Below are 6,182 nucleotides of genomic sequence, written 5' to 3' on the forward strand. Positions count from 1 at the left end.
TTTTGTGTGGCATCTTAGTGTGTGCGTTGCGTGCGTATACTTGTGTGTCGCTAGAAAGCTGAGTAATGGAGCCCCGTCATGCTGGCAGTGCACTGAGGGGTGTGAAGTCGGTCTATTTTCCTGTGGTCAGGCTGCCCAGAGCCGTGCAGGCACCAAGACTGCGTGATGCCGCCTGTTGGCACAATATCAGTACTGCAGTCTGGGAGGTAATGCGTTTTTGAAAGCAAAGTTGAATTTCACAAAATACAAAATGTAACACTACATGTGTGCCGGGGGCATTTTAGTATTTATTAGATTTTTCTTCCCAGGTTCAACTTGGAAACAACATTTTTCACCATCAAACATGTTTAACTTAATAAACATACAATATGATAGATTCAGTTCAGGATGAAAGTAAACAGCTTTAAGCATATTTATATATTTAGTTGTTTTTATATATTTGATCAAACGATATCTGGGAGATGAACGTCTTCGAGATGACACGATTTGAACAAACTCAAACTCAGCCTCGTAGCTGTCGAGGCAAAGCCAGTTCAACATTTCAAACACAGGCAATCCAAAGAGCTTTACAGAAAAGAAGCATGAGAACAACATCTGATGCATTGTTCATCTTAGACGACAACTTCAATTCATGAGAATTTAAACACCCCCTTGCACCGATCGATACAACCAGCTGCAGCGTCCTTACACGTTCTGGTAAGTTAGAGGTGGCTCATTTTTAGCTCATGTTAGCAACTAAGTGTTACTGTGTAACTGGCATTGCTGATTCACTTTGACTTGTGTATTTTTAATGATTTTATGTAACTTCTCTACTTGGCTACTTTTATACTATGTTAATATTCAACATTATCCCACAGTTGTCACTTTTGTTTACATAGTCCCACTTCAAAGTACAATGATTCTGAAAATAAAACCAATTCAAGCTAAATGGGTCAAATTACTAATTGCAATGTGAGAGGGGTCAATTACCACCAGAATGTGGAGGTCCATTCAGCTCCACAGACATTTATAGCATGTTTCCGTTCATTCTATTGTTTTTCTGGTCTGCAACTGTACTGTTTGAGTTCACTCACAGCTCTTATCAGCATAGTTTTCTGGCCGCTTCAATAAAAGAGCTCTGATTAACCCGTTATACACTCCCTGCTGAGCACCACACGGCATACAGACAAAGCTACTGAAACACAGTGGAGCATTTAGCATCTTGCTCCGTATCTCCCTCTGGAGTTGGAGACCAAAACGAAGCAAAAAGGGAGAAAATACCGCACAAATATTTGTCAGGAGGACACAACCCCATCTTCAAATTAATAATGTTTATCTGTATATGTGTTGGTTGTATAAATAGTGTTTGCTTACATATTTCCCATATGAGCTTTTTAATGCTACCGTTTCCTTTCTGCTGTCTACCATTGGCAGGTTAAAATAGTCAAACAACAAAACATGGCACATAAATCGTGTTGATTATGTTTTGTTGCAGTTTTTTTAGGGCCCTGTTGTGGGAGTGTACGTACAGGGAAGTCGATGATAAGGGACGATAAAACAGCTTCCTCAATGAGTTTGTCACTAGTTAACATTCCATCAAACATGGAAGCACAGCTTGCTCTGGTACAATAAATAGTAGTCATCCATCAGTATAGAGCAGGATGCTGAGCAGCTGTCCTTCCAATGGCTAACTGCGTGGTGATAATAGTGATTAACAAGCAACCTTTCTTCACAAAGGACTGCATGATGCGTGTGTAGTATCTAAAACCCAGCCGTGCTGAATCAATATCTGCCCTGAGAATTGGCCTGTTGTGCACCCAGTGGGACTGGATTATTTAACACTTTGAGCGGGTGTCAGTGGTTAAGTTGATTGCCACATTATGAAAGTAGTCTGTGGCTTTTTTCAAAAGTGTCTCTTTCCAACACACACACACAAACTCCCTTTCTTTTTTTTTTTTTTTTACCTCTTATGACTCACTAGCAGGGGCACATAAGGTTACAATCAGCAGCCACTGTGCACACCAGCAATGTGAAAGGGTCCCTGTGGGCCAGCGCTCGCAGCAGAGGAATAAATGTATGTTGGAAGCAGACAGAAAGCGAGGGGGAGAGCAAGGTGGGCGAGGTGAGAGCGAGAGCGAGAAATGAAGAGGGAGTTAGGGAAGAGAGATTGTGGGAGGGAGAGAGCGAGGACGAGACGGATGTTGCCTGTTAACCTCGGACAGGAATATAGGCAAGAAATTGTTCTTTCCATCCTGACGTAAGTACCAATAAAGAGCCCACACCTCCTTCCTCTGTGTGCGTATGCGCGCATGTGAGAAACAGAGCCCAAACGTGTGAGAGTCCTCATTAAGGTACAACGTGTTCTTGGCTGTGATTGTGATTTAAGGTCCAACTCCTTGAATTAGTCTGAGCCAAATTCACAGTCATAGCTAAAAATGTGTCTTAATGATGAACAAAAAAACATGTTTCTTGTCAACTCCGATGTTGCTTTGGCGTTTGCAGCTTCTGAAACATTTACAACTTGGCTTTCGTTGACGCCTCGAATTAATCCGTTTATTAAATGACCTGCCAATCAATCTCGGAGTGAGAGCAGGTTCCTGTGTTTTGAATGTTCCTGCTGGGATGGCCCTCGTGTTTATATTTGAATCACAGATTAGGCCTTTCAGCATATGCAGCTCGCATATGAGATCCAGTTCCAACCCTCAAAACCTCGCAGTGACGATGAGAGAAAAGGGTTCTTTGACGTTTGACGCAAACTTTGTGTGAGCTATACAAGTTGTGAAACATGCATTTGATCACTTTTTTCAGGATGACTATTCTCCATCTTTTTATTTCCTGATTTGATTTAGATGCTGTCTTATAAATGTGGTGTAACAAACTCCATTGCTGAGATGTTGGCATGTTCAAATTGATTTTTCGGTGACAGGAAATGGGTCAGAAAACAATCTGTAAAATAGCGTTAGCTAAGAATAGCCGAGACTGGAGTCCAACTAGCCTTAACCAGCCAACGCATATCATTTTGGATTTACCGTAAGTTTTGTTATTCCTACAAATTTACACATTTCTGTATGATATATATATATATATATATATATATATATATATATATATATATATATATATATATATATATATATATATATATAGCAAGTTGGTGAATGCAGCCCTTACCTGATGGCAGGAGCTCGTTAGGGCCAACGAGGAACACCTGGTGTCTACAGCAGGTCTCTGCTTCTTGGTTTTGTTATGTTGCTTTAGTCGAACTTTAGGTTTAGTCTCACACCTTTACAACACCTGCACACACTTAACTTTCAATGATGCACCACTCACACGCACACCTGACACCCCCGATTCCCACATTACATACTATAAATATGAAATTCCCCTCGAGCTAAAAGGTTCCTCTGGTGTGTCTCCCTATTTGTTATGGTCACAACAAAGCAAAAACAGAGAGGGAAGTCAGAGGAAAAGCAGATTAGAGGCAGAATAACAACATCACTCGTGCACGTTTTGTGCAAAGACTTGTCAGTAAAGACAGTGTGCAGAAAAAAATAGTGCAAATGTTGGAGCAGCAAAATGTTACCAGCTTGTTGGTGCAAAAGCTGAATGGACAAAATATTGGTCATCTACTGTTTAAAAAAGTTTTAGGCAGATTGGATTTTCATGGCAGGTTTACATAATGACCGGAAAGAATCGGTCTCTTTCACATCCCTATTGAATCGTGTGTGTGTGTGTGTGTGTGAGAGAGAGAGAGGTTGTGTGTGTTTACATGCAAACATTGCCCACGTCGAGAGCATGAGTCAACTGCGAGGCAGCGGGACGGCTGGATGGATCCCTGCCCGCATGCCCGGCAGGCCTTTGCTCGTTGTCTAAACTCTCTCCAGCAGGTTCTCGCTGCCCACTGCCACTTTGGAGTAATCTACCTCTTTTAGCTCCGCACGCATTCATTTAGAGATGTGTCAGTGCCAGCTTTGCAACAATTTAGCTCTGTCGGTGTGTGCGTTCCCCATCCATCTCCAGCACACTAACCATATTCCTGTGACTGAGTCAGCCCAGCGGGTTCTCTGTCGGCTCCCCATCCATTTGTATGTAAAGCCTCTCCATGCAGATCCATACTCTGGATTACCTTGGCAAAGAAGCAAGTCACAAGAGGGGGAGGCCAAGGCTTTTGGAAGGTAGAATTGGGTGCATTTGCATTCATGCCACACATCCACAAGAAGTGACCTACTTAAATCCCAGGAAGCTAATTGTTCAGTGTAAACACAATATTGCATCTGTGAGGAATTATGCAACCGTCTGAAAGCGCAATTTTGACAATATTGGCCATTTTTCTGTGGATACCCTGGAGTGACCAGCAGGGTACTAAAATGGACAGCCAGAGAGCCCGAATGCTTCGTGCTTCTCCACTGGTATTGAATTTTACTGCAATCTGCCAAATTCAAATAATCTGGACAAGCAGTCAGCGCCCCGAGCGGGCCTGTTGACCGGAGCCCACCGAGGAGGCTGTGCTGTGCAGCAGATAGTGACACAACCGTCTCAAACATCTGACCGGGAGGAGTGTTTTTGTCTCACACCGTCTGGACCCAAGTTACCATATGACATGTGTGTGTGTAAGAGAGAGAGAAAGAGAGAGAAAGAGAGCAAGAGAGGGAGATCTTTAAGGATAAAACAACAGCACCATCTGCTGGTGTGTTCTTCTCCATGACGCTGACACACATGCACATACACAGGGCTCCCTTGGAGAGCGCTCTGCATGATCAAGCACTATATTAGAGCTGTGCATCACACTGACAGGCCCGAAGAAGGCACAAAGTCCTAAACCACCCACTCAGACACACACACACACACACACACACACACACACATAAATCAGCTGAATGAATTTTCAATGAGAGTGAAGGCCTTTCCCTCTTCTGAAATCACTCGTCTCCACTGAGCCTCACCAGACGGTAAACTACAATGTAATGTGCTGCACCGATAATATGTTCTTATGTCTGAGGCTCAAGGCAGTTTGTTTTGGTTCAAGACCCCATTATATATTGTTGGAGGACAAGGGGAAATAGTGGCAACACTGCAATGGAACAGAGTCGCGTTATTTATAAGAACAGGGAATCGAGCTCCTTAAAGAGACCTATTGCAAAACTTGAAAATAAAAACCACCCCAGCCGGGCTGATACCCAACGAACCGGTTTAAAGTATAGCCGGAGTTCACCCTGGAGCTGTTTTGGGGGGAAGATACTGACAGCTCCTTTCTCAGTATGTGCCACCCAGTCATCTTCTCTGATTGTCTTTTATTTCCCCTGATGAGATCCGCCCCAGGTGTGACGCTACCCACTCTTGTTCACGGTGCTGTCATATGGGAGTGGGTAGAGTCCCCCAGCAGAGACGTAGAGGCCTCCAGTCACGCTTCCCTTCAGGCCCTTACAGAAGAAAACTGTTTGGATCAGTACGTTTCTTTAAACTGAACCTTGTGAGAGATGCCACAATCCTTTAGCCTTGTACATTTTTCTGTGCCGACTTTTACAAAGAACAAAAAGGAAATACAACGTGTGGTACATATTTTCCTGCAGTTTTCTCAATGGCATAGCTTTCTATTTATTGAACCCACTTATGAAGGATTTACCCTGCTATTTGAAGCTACGCTTTCCCTGCAGCCAAAGTTTAACAAACCAAAAGCTTGGCCGTCTTTAGAACATACATTTATCCCAAACATAACTATACAAAAAATGATACAGTTTGGCTCTGTCTGTCATCCGTCGTTCAGCTACAGAGGCACAAATGGCTGCATGTCAAGTGCGCAACCAAAATTACAAAGCAGATGTTTTGCTGTGAGGGAGGGAGCGCACGGGTTATTTGAATAATGAAAATGTAGCATGGACGCCCCGGTGTTGAAGCCTTGCACTGGGCCAACAGGGTGAGGTTGTTTCTTCCAAAACTGAGTCGAAAGTGCGGAGAGATGAGATAAAGCTTGTGTTCTTGTCATTTAGTTATATGCATTTTCCCTCCATTTCAGTTTGGAAGCCAAACATACGCAGTCAAGTTTGCTGACCCTGATCTCTGCCCTTTGTTTCAAACAGCTCCGTGCAGGAATGGAGGCTAGAACGTGGGCTTAAAAGGTCAGAAAACCTTCTGCGGGCGAAGAGTTTTTGTGAATTTTCCGTGTTGTCCGGGCAAGTTTGTGTATGTGGGAAGGTTATGACTTT

The sequence above is a fragment of the Clinocottus analis genome, unplaced genomic scaffold, assembly GCF_023055335.1.
Source record: "Clinocottus analis isolate CAN_PGR_092001 unplaced genomic scaffold, fCliAna1.0.p SCAF_25, whole genome shotgun sequence".
Taxonomy (NCBI): Eukaryota; Metazoa; Chordata; class Actinopteri; order Perciformes; family Cottidae; genus Clinocottus; species Clinocottus analis.